Consider the following 18,913-nt stretch of genomic DNA (forward strand, 5'->3'; position numbering starts at 1 on the left):
ACAATAGGGTAAATAAAATTTTTAAACTCGGTAGTCATAAAAAAGCTAGATTTCGTAAACTACCTCGACATACTTGGGACGCATAACTGCTGTGCGTATGACGCTACACGGGTTAAATGATCGCATAAATTGGTCAAGTGCTGTGCGAGTAGTGATGTGCCCAGTGGCTAGGCTTCACGGCTGGCTGGCGTGAAACAAAGACAGTACTGTTCACTGATTTGGTGTCGAGTTTCGTTTGTAATTTGAATATTTCTCCCTCGCTTGTGACATTGTGGATCGTGCTTTGTAAGTAAAATGTAAAAGTTTAATTATTGTTGGCTTTTGTATAAAATGGTTCTGTTGTTAAAAGTGTTACCTATAACATTACAAATTCCTTATTCGTCAATTTGCAGTCATTTTAAAAAGCGATCAGAAAATGAACACCATGTTCCAGATAATCAATTACTACACAACATCGCAGGGAAATAGTCCAAGGGACTATGTCTAATGCATCCTCCACACGACCCTCTCGACTCTGTAGTCCTTGTGTGACCAATTGGCCGTTTTAAAAATAACCCTGTCATTAAATCCGTGCTATGAGAAGAATGTTCTGTTTTTACTTCAAGTGTGTAGTTTTATTTCTTTCATTATAGTTACCCGACTACGAAAGAAGGAGAGTTACGTTTTTCGAGTGTATGTATATTTTTTTGGCAGCCAAAATCACTGGACGGATTTTGACTTATCAGATCAGATCGTTATAGGGAATCATCATAATAAATTTTAGAAGTGACAAATGGTACGTAAATTAAGCGTAAATTAGCAGTCGGGTTTTTTGTTTTCATAATAATAATTAATATAATTGTTTTGTATCGTAGTTTCATATATTTCATATTAGTATTAAAGTAATGAGCAGAGCATATTAAATCTATTACTAATCAATAATTAATTATGATTATCATTGGAAGTAAAATTCAATTTAATTAAATGTAGGTACAGATAGTCCAGACTCCAGTAGCACAATTTTATAAATGTGTGTCAGCAGAAATGACGAATAACTTCCTGCATTATTTGATAAGTTTATAATCAATTACATACACAAAACAATTAGAATGAGGGACCGGAAAAATTCATTGGCCCTTGAAACTTGATTGTTTGTTTTGCAATTCTTCAGAAAATTTCATTGTAAATATTCAACGATTATTTTTTCCATAACTGCTAGTAAATAAATCTATTGAAGTATGATTGTTTGTGTACCTGTGCGTCATTAATAAGATATAATTTTTGCTCGTCAAATTGAATTAGCCATAACTTAAAAAATATCCTGCGGGCTGTTTCTTTAGAGAAGTAAAGTTTCAGAGCATAAGGCAAATAAATTAACATCTATGTAGTTGTAGTAAGTACTAACTTAGATTTATATTAGTCCTCCAAAATGTGCTAATTTACAACATCCATCATTATCGTAACGAGTCGTAATGAACGGAACGGCCTTAAATCGGCTATTTATTATAAACAGACAGAAATCCGTAATAAATCTGTATTCTAACAAAACATTTGTGTCAAGTACGCCTGTATAATAAATAATATCGAACAATTACATGCATTTTATTCAAATTCAAATACAATACATTATTTTTGATTTCATTACAAAATAGTGAGAGAGCTGGAAACATTTTTCGAGCGGGAATGTTGTTTTGCATATTTCCGCATGACAAAAAAAATATCCATAATGATCTTATAATGACAAAAACTTAGTGATAATTGAAATATAAATAATTCTTCATGTTTCTCCAATATTTATGTTTCAAGTACCACAGTCTTACTATTTAAAACTATTAAACAACATTGATTAACATTGAAACAGATGTTCAAATCAGTACGCCACCTCAGCAAAAATCGACAGAGCGGCATCCATGATGCGCCGAGTCCGGTAATCGTCCAGCAGCATCCTAGCTGTCTTCGTGGACAGATGGGACAGCAATGTCTTGAGACATTGGACTAAAATCCATGTCTCAAGCAGGTTGTAAATGAGAATAAGATTGTTTTTTAATGTCAAATAGAATTATAATACTAACATAGTTTTTAAGGCCATTTTACTAACAACTATATGGATATTAAATTTATCTGAATTAAATGAAATAAAAAATACCACCCGCCAAATAAACGCAACATAGCGAGAGATATTATTATTCCTACGAAAATCGATATCCGCCCCACGGTAACCCTAGACAGTGGAAGTTGCATCGGCGCACGCGCAGCATAAATCAATACTTCACCCCTGCACATCTGGCAATACACCCTATCCAACCGTCAGGGATTTATTTTGACGTACCCTTACTATTTTTGAATCTTCGTTAGATTTTCGTAGCATCGAATTACCTTCTTGATGAAGTGAAACTCAATGTTTATAGGAAATTTCAAGGTCGTGGAAATACCGTCACATCATGGGGTTCCGGGTTAGGCGACGATTTTGGTATCTTTGAATCTTGCCAAAGATATTTCACTTCAACACATGTGCTCGGCACATACGCTCTTTTTACGTTATTGTTATACGTAAGTAATCTACTAGATTTTAATCAGTGATTCGTCATGATGTAAATAAGATGTTCAAATTATTTGATAAGATAACCTTGCGTTTTAAGGGCGAATTTATTATTAAACATATTCGTCCTTGTAAGGAAAGGTTATCAGATATATAATATGTGTATTGATCATAAGTTTTGGTAGGTGACTAGGTAGATTTTTCCCCTGTGCATACATATTATAAGCAACTATTCGGATATATGCAACCAGAGCCACTCAATTTCACTTCTAAATAGTAATGTTTATTTTGTAACACAATACAATTTTATTATTGCAATATTCAGCAACCCCTTTATTGTGTGATGGCTATAAATTGTTTTTATTCATCCAGTGTATAACTATTATCTTTGGTAGTAGAATTTCTAATAACAAAGATAATTCATTATGAAATAATAGAAAATTATTTATAAAGTTACTTCTAATGTAGCCTGTTGGTTGTAATATTCCTGGTACAAATACAATTAAAAAAAATACATATTTATTTACTCGTCTTAACATTGAATACCAATCTTCAAAGTAACATCTAATTCCATCATCCAAAAAGTAAACCAAATGGTGCGCAAGCGCATCCCCTCACACCAGGGAGGAAATCACGTCACAGCAATGTGTTTTGTGCATTTCAGTTCTATTTCTAGTGACGAGGGGACGCTTAAAGTGTTTATTTTCCAAGTTCAAGGTGCACTCATGTATCCGTTCTAGTGAGAGATGGGTCAATGTCTTGGGAAGTGAACCACTGATCTAAATTACAGCGATAACTATGTATTACATTTATCTATTACTAATTTTATAAAGCTGAAGAGTTTGTTTGTTTGAACGCGCTAATCTCAGGAACTACTGGTCCGATTTGAAAAATTATTTCAGTGTTAGATTGCCCATTTATCGAGGAAGGCTATATATCATCACCCTGAGACCAATAGCAGCGGAGCAATGCGAGTGAAACCGCGGTGCGCAGCTAGTTATTAGATACATTTAATGTTAACACGTCTGAAATACTGAATAGATGATGACTTTGACTTTGACTTTAGTTAACAACCACTTCCTAACTGAATACATAACTTGAAAGGTGTTAAATATGGCGTAGAAATTTGCACCGCCATCGACAGCTTTGTGTGAATTGCACACGAGTGATGACACAGGTAGAAAACTAATGACATGTACCACCACCATTGCAAAGATTAACATCAATACCTTTCAAACCTATAGTTATCGCGACATTTTACAAATACACGTGGAAGAAATATGCAACTAAAAACCCGGATAACTATCACCTAACAAAAACTTCCAGGATCCTAAGAAATGCTCAATCTACTATATTAAAATAAGTCGGGTTTTCCTTCCTGACGCTATAACTCCAGAAAGCACCATCGATTTCTACGGTTTTGCATTCGTTGGAAAGGTCTCGGGCTCCGTGAGGTTTGTAGCAAAGAAAATTCAGGAAACATTTCAAAAGAAAAGCGGGAAAACCGGGAAAATAATTTTTCACATCACCATATGTATCATTTAGTTTGGTGTTTAAACTATGAAGGTTGTAATTAAACATAAGGTGGCGAAACGGAGTTCGCCGGGTTCGCTAGTTAGATATAATCTAAAGACCTCATCTCATGCACACTTATACGGTTATAATCACATAATAGGTAATATAAGGTTCAGAAACACCTATACCAGATGACATTAACCTAACGGTTGCCCAATGCATCTCCAAAGCATTGTTACACAACATCAGAACTAGTTATCAATCATACCAGTAGGCGGTGTGGAATGCCGTCTGCATATTTGCATCGTGCTTGACACCTTCGCCATATGTACAACTGAATTATGGATGTCATAATTCCTCATAAGGTATGGTTAGCAGTGTTAGTATTAGATTTGGGTACTGTTAGTCAAACCATTGCCAATGCGTGAGAACTTTTTAAGTCTTATAATTTGTTATATGTTATCTGGTTGCGTTCATATGAGTCAGCTTTAGCGCTCATATCAATCTACTTAAGGAATTTTTGTTCCGATCACCATGTATATTCATCTTGACATTACTATATTATAATCTTGATAACATTTTGAGCATTGTTTTAAATGCATGTGCGTGACCTTTTTTGTCGTCAACTTGTGCCTTTTCAATTATATTTCTATGTAAAATCTATCAAGAATTGTTTACTTTTGCATAATGTGTCTAGAGAGAGACGATAAAGCCTCGTAGTTAATCAAGTTCGTTGATCATGAGAACTTTTCATTAAGCGTTATCTGCAACTACTGCGAGCAATTCCGCCACTTTGATTCAACTTTATAAACAAATGTTCACCATGAATAAGAAGCTTTAGATTCAGGGTTGTCGCACTTAAAAACCCAAAAACAATAGCTCATCACAATGACAGGCGCCATGAAGTTCCGGAGCCGAATAAGCACACCTCAGCTATCTGAACTTTAATCGGCTGACGACCCTGAGGTCATGGACCACGATGAACAATATTTGTCTAACCAGGGAAACGGATAACGCGTGTTGTTTATGTTTTTTATGTTTTTTTTTTTACAATTTAAGTTTTTTCGATTTATGTATACCTACCGTATTGTATGAATTGACTCAAGATTATTTTTTTTTATGTCAGAGCAAGCAAATTATGGATTATTATATATATGGAATATGGATTAATGGGATCTTGATAGTATTATAATTGTAAAAGTTTGTGCACTCGGTTGATGCATATTTACTCGTTAATGCAAAAAAGCTGATCGCTTCAGACAGTACAATGTGAACAAATGTTTGCTTTAATATTTCCAAACTGTATTCAGTTGTTAGACCTGTTAATTATCCTACATACAATTTAATGATAAACTAGCTTTTTTTTTTTTTGTAAGGTGTTTCTCAATGTTAGCCAGAAGGGCTTCTACATTTTAACGCGGACGCGGGGGTAACTGAAGGTTCACCCTGGTAGCGACATGCACAAGGGCGTCCCCCCTTGACGGGGACCACGAACCTCGGCTTGAGCTGTCGCTTGAGTGGAGGAGGCCAGAAGGGCCCTAATCGGACGGGCGAAAATAGCTTACCGCCCGCGGCTTCGCCCGCTTTGTATAAAACCTAATAAATTATATACTAAAACCTTTCTCTTGAATCACTCTATCTATTAAAAAAAACCGCATCAAAATCCGTTGCGTAGTTTTAAAGATTTAAGCATACAAAGGGACAGAGAAAGCGACTTTGTTTTATACTATGTAGTAAAAATCATTGATAGACCAACCAAATAAAGTTTTACTTCTCCACTATATAGAAGATTCACTCTTTCAAACTTTATTCAATACGTGATTCAAAGCCTTAACCTTTGTTGGTATTTTTACTGGAGGCTGCACCGAAACGGGTTCTACGATAGTACCACTACTTTTTCTCCCGTCTTCGTTCCTAGTTACACAATTAAAGAAAGTTATAAATACACTTCTTGGAGCAGGTGGCTCGGGACTCGTTCGTACAGCATGCACCTGTCCTTATAGTCCGAGAGATCGTTTTGATTTGCGTAAGAAATGATTTATAAATTCTCATATATAGTTACGTTGGTTTCGGTCGTTCTGTATAAAGTTTGTAATTATCAATAATTTAGTTTTGTGGTTAATTATATGACGTTACGTTTATATACTTATTATTTTTTATGCCACTTAAATTTTTTACAGATAGTTTGATGAGTAAATGTTGCTTTTACACAAAAACTAATGAAACGATTAGATTGTATCGTGGTTTGGCAAATGACAACTTTTATCCAGTTAATACGCAAGTGAACCTATGTGGATATAATATAATATGCTATTATGGAAATATGTTATTAAACACGTGCTAACTATCGACTTGCATATAACTATAAGGATAAGAAAAAGCAGTTAGCTCTCAGACTAAATGTCGTGTGAGACAAAATCTTTCTAATGAGTGTTAATTTTGTCTTGTTGATTTAATTTGCTATATCCTCATAACGGAGAGTTTTTAATTCATCCGAGCTTAAGGTGAATTAAAGGATTAATTGAATGAAAAAATATTTTTTGCACATCAGTCTCTGTTACTAGTCAAAGGTAAAATTGTGAATAAATAAATATTTTTTTTAAAGTAAATAATATGTACATACTTTAACAATCTATACCTTCACTTAGTTGCTACCTAATAAAATATAATATTGTTTTAATTGATAACATCTCGGCATTCCTTAAAAAGAAAGTAGAAGATTTCGAGACAATGTCATTGTGATAAGATAATTCTTTATATTGATTGTACTTACTGTACTCAATCAGCTGTTTTTTTTTTTATGTATGTGAAAATAAAACCTGCATTATTCCTAAAGGAGATTGCCCAAGTGACTATGGCACTTGGTATCGCAATCAAACTTATTGTGTCAAGATGAAATATAGCTCAATTTAAAGCTTGATGTTAGTACTTTTAGAAACGATTAAAGTTTTTATGTAAATAAGCCGCAGTTCGCGACTATAAAAATAAAACAATAGTTTTATTCAACATTTCAAAAAAAATACTTTATCGAGTTTAAACTAACGATGAACGTTAAGTTTTACATTTATCACATGGATAATATTTTAATTTACAAGACAAATGTGAAAAGTAAATCGTAATAAACATTATTTCAAAATAAATAACGTCGAACAATGCGTCGAATACATTCATTTCAAACCAAGTTCAAACAGAAACTATGACCAGTGTTAGCAACCTGAAGTGAGCTGATTATCGTACCAGGGGCGTAAAATTATCGTTTATTAGGCGTTTATGGTTCGAAATTATCGTACTTTTTTGAATAAAGTGAATTTAAGTCAATAAATCATATAAATTGTAATATTGATAAGTATGCAAGTCCCTATAGTTAATATTTGTTTAACTACCGCTGTAAAATCAACGGGACACTGAAACCCAAACGTTTTACGTGCCCTACTATTCATTTTGTACTCTTTTGGTTTTACGCGTGGTACAGACTAGAACCGATTCCATTTCCACTTTATGTTCAATAAACGCGCCAAGTTTAAAATTCAATCTGACAAAATTTCACTGTTCCCATGAAAGTTCGATATGAAACACGTCAAAATTTCATATTTGTATGGGTGAAATAATATAAATTCTCGAATTTAGCATGATAGAAATTATCGCACGATAATACTATGCTATCGTACATCGTACGTAGGCACAAAATTATCGTGTTTGTACAATAATTATCGTACGGTTCCGAACACTGACTATGACATGACGCTTGCAAAAGAGATAGATATATGTGTCAAAACAAAAACTTTTACTTTTATTTCTATTTATTCGGTATAATTACGACTTAATAGTGATAAATATGATCATTATAAATACAAATAGGAATTAATAATATCACGAACACGAGACACAACTAGTATTTTACCGATTCCATACGTGGTCATACATGTTTCAAAACACTAACTTTTACTATTATTTCAATTTATCCGGTATAATTAAGACTTAATAGTGATACATATGATCATTAGATATAAATACAAATAGGAATTAACAATATCACGAACACGTGGCACAACTAAAATTTTACCGATGCCACCCGTGGTCATTCTCCTTTCGTTTTATAGTAAGATAAGAAAGCAGTGCCACAGTATACATATTAAAAACAGTAAGGCAATTAAACCTTTTCTATAAAATCTTATTAAAATGCTAGTGTGTTGACGGTTTATCTATATTAGAGCGTAACCGTTCATTAAATAACTTCAAATGTCCATTTAATATCATTTCCCAGTCTATAACAATGACACAGCAACATGCCATTACTTATTATACAGTCAGCCTGACGAGGAAACCTAGGCCGCTTCTAAATCATTACCTAGGCATGCTAAATAGCAAGGAAGCGACTTGGCCGACAATAATTACGCGCTCTAAACGTTCACAAGTCGGGAATTATTGCATCAAATTGGCGCATAATAATACGCGATGGCGGTCAGGGTTGCCAACAATACTTTTCTGAACAAACTAATAAAAAAAACAGTCTTCGGCTTCAAAAATTGTTCAATAATTATCACGCAACTTAAATAAGGAACAAATATGAAGAACTTAATGTATTATATATTTCAGATTACATATATTATGTATTATCAATCGAAAACCGTTTAAAAATAATTATAACAAAATAAAACCAACTTCGTTAAAAGGTAGATAGTATACGTACATACATACATACTAAGAAATGTCTTCACTGTGAAACAATAATTATCATGAAGCCCTACAAATACGAAATTTTGCCCTGGTTTCGCAATAACAGAATATCACAGTTTTATATTGAATGTAGCATAATTAGGGAGTATTGCAATAAATGCTATGATAATTTCACAAACCAAGCAACACACCAGGTTTTGTCTGCTTTCAATATTATTTAGTAACTAGTTCCCTACATGTAGAATGAAAGTATTATTGGATTATATTATGCTATTATGTTTTATTCCGACAATGCAAGAGTTGTAAAAGTAAAGGAAGTAAGCGATATAAATTGTAGTAAATCTTATAAGATTAGTTTTCTTTTGCAACTTCAAATAACGATCACATCTTGTTTCACCTTATTTAAATAATATTTTAAATTGTTTAAACGAGAAATAAACTCACCAAGTCTTAAAATCCAATCAAAAACGAACACAAACACTAATATAATAATATTTCTAAACAAATTCTTGTAAATAACCAAAAACGTGTTTAACCAGCGATCAAAACTGTCATACTGACAATGAGTGAGTGAGAGGGTGTACGAAAAATCGATAACACACGTAAGAGAAAGAGAGAAAGGGATAAATCAATATTGGTTGCTATGGCAACGCGTGTATGCAGAAAATTGCATCCGTAGGTAGAAAGCACAGTAGAAAGTCTATTGCATTCTTATCAAGTTTATTGATTTTATTATCAAAATATCCTTTTATAATTTATATTTTTAGAAATGATGTTTATATCTCTATGTATATTATGTGAATCAAATTAAAATAAATATCTATGGACTATCTATAATATAAAAATGAATCGCAAAATGTGTTGGTAAGCGCATAACTCGAGAACGGCTGAACCGATTTCGATAATTCTTTTTTATTATATTCCTTGAAGTTCGAGGATGGTTCTTATGTAGAGAAAACGTAAATATGTACCACGGGCGAAGCCGGGGCGGACCGCTAGTAATAATATAAAGCTGAAGAGTTTGTTTGATCGCGATTGTCTCAAAATCTACTGGACAGATTTAAAAAATTCTTTCATCTTGTATTTATATTATTAAAATAAGGCACAGATCACAAACTTATTCCTATAGCTCTTGGTCAAAATTGCAAAAACATAACTCCCATTACCACCGTCGGTTAAAATCGAAGGTCGATGCATTCCCGCCGTGCTAATGACCCGTTATCACCAGCTTAGTAACAAAGTTGTATGTAATAGATAACATTATGTATGTATGATAATCGTTTCCTCGTTACATATCGATCAGTAAATAATGCATTGGAAATGGGAATATTGTTTAATAACAATGGCCATCTGGCGTAGTCTAGTCTGTTCTATGGTACAGATTTTGTTTGTTTGTGTGAATGTGGTAACCTACAAAACAATTGCATCTTATGACAAATTTTGTAACCCAGCGAGCTTCGTATTATTATAATATTTATATTTTATTGTTTCTTTTAATATAAGTATTGAGGATATTTCATTTATCAAACATTAAAAAAGGCAATTGATATTTATATATGTAGATATAAATAGAGATAGCATATCTTGCATGCATTTAAGATTACCTATTTTATCTCTAACTAGCTTTCCGCCCGCAGCTTTCCTTGCGTATTCTTCACGTTATCATGCGGTTTCTTCGTACCTACAATATTTATCCCCTATGTCTACCCCTTTTATTTTTTGATGCAAAAACAAAACATACGTTGCCTAAAGTATATAGAGGAAATCTTTTTATGATAATAGAATGTGGTCTTCTCCTGACTGAACGAATTAAGGGTACCTAAAATTGCATAAATTTCAAAATTGAGTTTAATATAAATATAAAATTAAGCCGTCACTAAACTGCTCCTCGAAATATGAAATTTAATAAAGAGCCTTTACACTTTTATTACAGTTCTTCGCAGCAATCTAAATTAATATATTATAATTCAATCTTTTCTAAATATAAAATAAGGACTGGTTGCATCACCAAGTAATATTATCATTGTACTAGAGAACAATGCTTGACCGATGTCCACTAACGCATATAAATTAAATCTTGACAATGCGTATTTGGTTCGTTTATTATATTTATACGTACCTATATGTACTCACTAGCTTTTGCCCGCTGCTTCGCCTGGGTGGAAAAGATAAATCTTCATGGTACAAACTTTCATCTCCTATTTTATCCCCTTGGAGGTAGAATTGATCAAACTCCTTTCTCAGCAGATGCTTAAGTCCTGCGATTCGTCCTACAATTTACCTGCTTGCCAAATTTTTGCCCAATCCGTCCAATGGTTAGGACTGTGCGTTGATAGATCACTATGTCAGTCAGTCAGTCACCTTTGAGTTATGTATATTTAGATTATAATACCTTATATGAAATTCATTATTTCATGTACCTTTTTCAAAGAAAGAAAGAATATTTATTTACTATTTAGGGGCCATCCATAAAGTACGTCACACGTAAAGTGACATCACATTTCAAAATCTAGAGGTACTAATCGCGTAATTTGAAATATAAATTAAACTAAAAAATATGTCCAACTCTATCTTTAGGGCAATACGGTTTAAATTGTTTTGTGGACAATTTATATTTATTCATTAGTTTATTTTTTTGTTATTGTTTCAAATATTTGATATTATGTTGATTTCATAAAAAAGTACTTAATTTCAATGAAAATAAAACTATTTTGAAACTGCTGTTTTAATTTAATAATTTTTCGATGTTAAATTGCAAAACATGTGACGTCACACTAGGGAGGGGGGGGTCTTAGAAATGTGACCACCTGTGACAAGGACGGGGGGGTGCTCAAAAACTCATGAAATTAGTGTGACGTACTTTATGTATGGCCCCTTAGCACCACAAGGCAATAAAATTGTAACATAGAAGTTCCTCCATTCAGGAAATGATTTAAAAACATTTATAACCTTAACTATTACGTTACCATGCAACAATACTAACAAAATATGTTTCTGTAACTACCTACTCATAGTTGAAACGTTAGTATAGCGATATAAATAGACAAGGCCACGGTATGGCCTTGCACATGCACATGCATTTGATAACGTTGAACGTTCAGCTATATGAAATTGTTTACTGTGTTATTGATTATTTAAGAATTCCATGGGGTTCATTTTTTTTTTATTGTAAGGACTATTTTTGAATGGGCACAGTTTCATGAAAATTTTATATTTTTAAACGATTTTCATTATAATCATCGCATATTATAACATACAATATAAACCTTTTATCATTAAGTTGATAGTGTATTAATGTGCACAGTTATGATTTAAATGTGGTTTTCCTGAATAAATATATTAATTCTAGTAATAAATATATTGGTTCCATAATCTAATATATATTATACAGGCGAAAGTTTGTATGGATGTTTGTTACTCTTTCACGTAAAAACTACTGAATGGATTTGAATAAAATTTAGCACACATATAGAGGGTAACTTGGATTAACACATAGGATAGTTTTTATCCCGGAAAACCCACGGGAACGTGAACTATGCGGGTTTTCCTTTGCAAACGCGGGCGAAGCCGCGGGCGGAAATCTAGTAAACTATGAAGCATTTGACTAGTAATGAAAGTTAACGAGAGTAAAGGAGCCTGGATCTTTTTTTTACAACAAAACAATAATTGGCATTGGCAAATAATTCTGCAGATTTTTTAGTCGAAAATGTTAAGTCGCTTAAACAATAGATATAAATATTTTTTTGTGTGCATTTCATTCTTATACATTATAATCGTTTCTTTATTATATATTCTAAACACATTTACCTATCCTTAACTGCATACCAGTCATTAAGATACCACCCAGAGGACAATTTGTCCATCCGTTTATCGAAACCTAGATAACAGCTAGGCGTTTAGTAATGCTCCACTGATTTATATTTAAGTGGTCTGCATTCCTAATCCTTCATTTGTGATGCTTTCGGTTTCAAGTCACGATGTATGACGTACTGAGATTGAAAATGGTTGTTTTACTTTTATTGTAGCGAATCGGGAAGAAATATTTAATGGGTTTCTTGGGTGTGAGTTGTGACGTAGTAAACTTACACTTTTTAATGTTTAGGTTTTAATCTGCGTCGGGAAAAGAGCGTGCGTCGGGCGTTTTAGTTATTTTAAAGTGCTTGTTTATATGGTCTACGTTTTTAAAATAAAAATGTGCCCTGTCCTTTGCGGTGAATAGTAAAAAAATTGTTAAAATTCGTTTTTTTTTTATCTTTAAATAGCGATAGTCAACTTTAAGTTATTGGATACGAATGCGACTTTTTCCAACTGCAATATGTATTAGACGTGGAATATTTTACCGGTATTTTAATGTTAAATTAATGTCTATTTTTGAACAAATTATGCATAGAAATATCGACATTACTCCCAAAACAATGCCTTGTATTTACCTGAACTTTGTAAGAATTATAATAGGAACAACACTCAGTTTAAACCACGATGTTACGACATTTTGCATTATCAGAACCAATTCGTGACGATAAATACCTAATTATTGTTTTAGTGGTCGCGACACGATCGACGTGTTTTCATTGTTCACTAATTGTATATCAAATAATACGTCTTTAAAAGGTCCCTTGATGATGAAATTGAATAAAATATCGTTGGAAATGTTTTCTGCTTTCTTATGTTTCTCTAAAAGAAAGCAAAACATTTATATCCAAACTATTGTTTGTATCCATGTTCCCTTAAACACTACATATAACATAGTTAAACTGCTTGTTTATGGATAGCCATGATAGACCACTATCCAAACGAAAGTTACCTTAAATTGTGCCTTATAATATACAATATGATCAATGATTAATATACACGAATCGAATCGAATAAAATTTCATAAAATTGATCGCGACAATATGATTGTTAAAATATAATGGATGGAATTTTAAATTACATATTTCCTTCAACATAATTATCAGATTTCATAGCAAGAATAGATTGCTCTTGATTGTTAGATTCTTGACATTGGCAGCTATAAGAGCAAATGGGGATATTCCGATACCAGTACAAGGTAATTAATTCTAATTGTATGACAATAAGGTAAGAATTTCAAAGAACATCCAATATGCTTACTTCTATAATATATCTTAATGATGTAAAGCAGATGAGTTTGTCTGTTAGAACGCGCTTATAGTAGGAACTACGAGAGCGTTGGATATATTATATTATTTAGACATGAGCGAAGAAATTTACAAAACGACTGGCTGCGCTTCGCGGTTTCAGCCGCGTGGCTTCGCTACTGTTGGTCTTAGCGTAATGATATATAGCCTATAGCCTTCCTCGATAAATGGTCTATCTAACACCGAAATAATTTTTCAAATCGGACCAGTAGTTCTTGAGATTAGCGCGTTCAAACAAACAAACAAACTCTTCAGCTTTACAATCTTAATATATATAAATCTCGTGTCACAATGTTTGTCCTCAATGGACTCCTAAACCACTTAACCGATTATAATAAAATTCGCACACCATGTGCAGTTCGATACAACTTGAGAGATAGAATAGGTTTTATCCCGGAAATTCCTCGGGAACGGGAACTATGCGGGTTTTTCTTTGAAAACGCGGGCGAAGCCGCGGGCGGAAAGCTAGTATTAGTATAGATTAGAGATCGCAACAAACATTGCCCTATAATTTAAACGAGATAAAGATACAGTCTAATAAATGCAAGAACAATGCTGATCGACATGAAAATTATTCGCGTCGTTAAGCGGCCACCCATCCAAAAGGAGACGCTTTGAGTGCAGCTTAACCAGCGTGACATAAAGTGCATCAAATGCTTGAACATTTGCAGAACAGTCATTACAATTTTATGATAATAATAAAAAATGAATATGATGACTTTGAAGCTTTCTTTAAAGGCAATATGATTGTAGATAAAAATTTTCCTTTATCTTTAGATGAGTGTTTAATGTGACCTGTACGAATTGTTTTAGGTTTTATCAAAATGAAATCACTTTTCAGTCGTTGTTTACGTAATTGTGATAATTTATTTTTCATGTTTTTTTTTGGGTTTTATGATTACTAAATAAGTAAATATGTTACCACAGATTCAAAAAGGAGAAGACATTAAAGTAATATTATTAACAGTATATATTAATAATTAATATAATATTTCCAGGATTAAACCTACTCAAACGCAATTATGGTACCAACACCATCAAATTTAATTTGAAACTTGATACTTTAAGTATGGTAACACAATCGTTGTATACAAAATGATCCATACTCCATTCATATACTCGATAAACAATAATCGAGTCGATGACAGTTATTCGAGACGCTCTTAAGAATCGATGTTTTGAGAATCGATTCATGTTTATATTTCTTAGTAGAGTTTCATAAACATCCTTTGATATTTTTATGTAGAATGTATGATACTAAAATGAGTTCAACTAGTATGTTGTATATATTATGTATTTAACACTTTTAATATTACTAATTGAGAATTTGAAATCTATATTATAAAGCTGAAGAGTTTGTTTGTTTGTTTGAACGCACTAATCTCAAGAATTACTGGTCTGATTTGAATTTCTTTCGATACTGGATAGCCAACGAGGAAGGCTGGCTATATATCATCACGTTAAGACCAACAGACGCGGAGCCACGCGGGTGAAACCGCGGAGCGCAGCTAGTAAAAGATAATCTGAAGGTGAACTAGATATTTTGGTAAGTAACTATATCTCACTAGCTTTCCGCCTGCGCGGCGGCCTCGCCCGCGTTTTCAAAGAAAAACCCGCATAGTTCCCGTTCCCGTGGAATTTCCGGGATAAAACCTAGCCTATGTTGCTCAGTGAAGATGCAGCTTTCTAATGGTGAAAGAATTTTTGAAATCGGTCCAGTAGTTTATGCGTGAAAACCATACATACATACATAATACATAATTACAAAACTTTCCTCTTTATAATATTAGTATAGAAGTATAGATGGATATTTTGATTTATGATTATAATGTACATATTATGTATTTTGTAAAATTAAATTGTAAAACTGACATGATTAAAAAGAGCAACTATGGAGTTTCTTGCCGATTCTTCTCCGTAGATACTGCTTTCCGAATCAGTGGTAAATGTTAAAATATGTAATGACGTTTCAAAAGTGCTTGTAAAAGAAGTCTAATTGAATAAATAAATGTTTGAGTTTGAGTTTGAGTTTGAGTTTTGTATTTACCATAGATTTGTCAAATGTGTAGTCTATCTAAACTGGCCTTGCTTTAGAGGAATTTTGGTGAGAGTCGTAAGAATAAGATGTGATTTCATCTATTGATTGACGTGGATCCCAGTTCAAAATATTATTATACAAATTTTCATCACTATCTATTTACATAGTTATTTCTACAAGTAGCTTGAATCTTTCCGAAGCTTCAAAACCTAAACACTTTCAGATATTGTTGTTCTACATCTAAATGTTTATAATTGAATCTTTTACAAGGAAGCCAAGAAACGTGACATCCCAAAAACATAAAGGTACATTTCCCATGCTCCATGATAATCTTATTACGACACTAGTAAATTCCTTATCTCCACAGTTTTACATATCATTACCGGGTCTCAAGAAGGTCAATGTCCCTGTTAGATCTTTACCGTGGGTTACATAACCAGAGCTTAGAAAGCAATGTTTTAATAACTGGTTTATTTTAATTTAACTGGATACGTGAAAGAAGATCATTGTGCCGCTTATTTGAGAGGTGATGAAGGTGCTACTTTTAACGTTGGGTAATTACTATGTGGTAGGATACATTTATACGTATTATAGTATATTAAGTAAGGGTATAAATAGATGTATGTTCCTTTGCAATGAAAAAATGTAGGTAGTGAAAATTAAGCTAAGATATCTAGACTGGGTTCCATAATTCATTGTAGATTATTCCATATTCCTTGTATAGGTGGGATGCTTTTGCTAAATCAATCTTTTCTCATTCATATTTCGTAGGGGATTTTTTATGTTTTATAAGTAAAATCTATTCATTTTAGTATATTATGCAAATTGTTAGATAGTATTTGTTGCTCATGCAGAATGATTTTCATAGATGGAAGAATTGTTTACATAGATTAGTTCCCCATTATAAACACCAATATCTCAATGATATCTTGACCCACATATTCATTTATTTTCTCTATTGTAACAAATGAAATTATTTTTGTTTTCATAATATCTAAGTTTTACCAGCTACAAGTCATTATTCTCTGGTATTACAAAACAGGATAGCTCTAGAATCTTAAACAGCTTCCAACCTACTTCCCACTATTCTCGTCCTGTTACGCCACTTAAATAACTTGCCTTGACCTATTATTCTATAGGAAATAGTTCACGGTTAAGCATGGGACTGAATTTGTATGTTTGTCTGTTACAATTGGTACAGTGTTTACTGAAAGATAATATTTGGCGTCGTTTTATTAGCAGCGAATGAAATACTGACGTTTGATAATATGGTTCTTATGGGGCAAAGCTTCGTAGTTTATGTTGTAAAAAAGTTGTGTAACAGATGTATAATGCATCTACCCCATATCCTAAAAGAGTATATGGGACTTCCTTAAAACGTGGAGTAGTTTATACCGACTTCCCTAAAAGATTTAGGTATATTTTTGTAATTGAATAAGTCCTATTCATATTGTGTTTATGTTTCTAAATGAATTCAAAGTGATTTAGTATCGCGTACACAACACAGTATCTACAAAGGAATTATAAAGACTTGTTTTGACATTTAATATTATGTGAATGATCGTCCTATTATGGATTATATTGAAGGAATGTAGCAGAGATTCATCAAATTAGTAACAATTTCCATATTGTATGAAAAACTAAACGTTTTGTAATAGGTACGTTTTGTAATTTACATCAAAATCTTTGCAGAAAAACCAAAGAGTTTCAAAGATAATAATGATGCATTTGTGCAATAAACTGATAAGAATGTTATGTTTATTGATTGCATCACGTTTATGATACACAATGTTCAAACAAAAGATACATACGAAGTAATGTGACGTAAAACAAAATGCTATAATATTTAAGTATTAACTTCAATAATTTTATTAAAAAAAAAACAAAAACTTACCAATATGAATTAACTAAACAAATGATTCAATATTCCCGCTGCTCCGAGCACTTTTAAAAATCAAAATTCGATACGTAAATTCAAACGTGGAACACAAATCGGACCATAGACAGCCATGAAGCGCGCGCAAAGTTCGCGCCACAACTGACAGATGCGCGCGCAACACAGCAGCTGATTTGAGTACTCACTTTTCCAAGTATAAACAATTCTATACTCTATGCTACTCGATTTATGACAGGCTTTGATTTCATCATTCAATTTTACCCCTTTATATACCAAATTAAGCCTTCAAGTATAGTGGAATAGGATTGAAATTCGAAAAAAATTAGTTTTGGTCCAGGATTTCATAGAAAGGCCATCCAGGACGTATTAAAGAGGTTTAGATGCCGTGTTGACTGTTGACATTGTTGTGGTATTTTAATGCGAGTTTTCGAAGAATCCATTACATTAGGTTTTACTTGTTTTCATCATAACGTGTATATGCGCGCTTAAATCATTCAAGATCGTGAAAACATTAAAAAATGGAAAACAGAAGCAAAGTTTAGTCTTTTTTCTATAGTATAAGATTCCAATTAGAAAAAAAAATTCGAAAAATATCACCAACAGTGACGAATTATACTATGTATCACCAGTAAATTATAAATCAGTCTTTTCGTAAATCTTTAAACGATTATTTTTAAAATTTTCACGGAATAGCTTTCGAGGCTTTTAAAAGAAATAACTACGAATCAAATGGAATTCTAAAAGTTTCATATACAATAATACTATTGACAAAATATATAAGAAAGTGCAGGTCTAAGTTTCAGTTGGACTATAGTCAATGAATCTTTTTTTTGCCGTAATATCAGGCATCCATAAAAATAGGATAGCATATTATTCTAATCAATGTGAGTGTTCAAGTCCCTGAACAATAGCGAGGGGATCATTGTGCTCTTATCAGTTGCATTCAGGTCAGCTACTGTGTGTTTATTATAATCAATAATAAGCTATAGCTTGTCCCTGTGACTTCGTGTGCGTTTTATAACTTTATTACGCTAAAAGGTGAGTTATAAAATTAAACTTGTTATTTTGATTGTATGGGGATTGTGTTCAATTTTATTGTTTTGAATACA

General features: G+C 32.7%; 1 protein-coding gene across 3 annotated transcripts in view; it reads right to left on the reverse strand.

The window, feature by feature from the left end:
- LOC123701375 overlaps window positions 1–17,959 on the reverse strand; it is a 29,738-nt gene extending 11,779 nt beyond the window's left edge. Inside the window, exon 1 of one of the 3 annotated variants that reach the window (XM_045648813.1) lies at window positions 17,802–17,959. The gene's annotated coding sequence lies outside the window, so the exon portion shown is untranslated. Of the gene's footprint in view, window positions 1–3,614; window positions 3,637–9,154; window positions 9,262–17,801 lie in introns of those variants that run through there. The other 2 variants (XM_045648814.1, XM_045648816.1) reach the window with 2 other exon arrangements.
- Window positions 17,960–18,913: the final 954 nt, after the last annotated feature.

This window comes from Colias croceus, chromosome 21 (assembly GCF_905220415.1).
Source record: "Colias croceus chromosome 21, ilColCroc2.1".
NCBI lineage: Eukaryota > Metazoa > Arthropoda > Insecta > Lepidoptera > Pieridae > Colias > Colias croceus.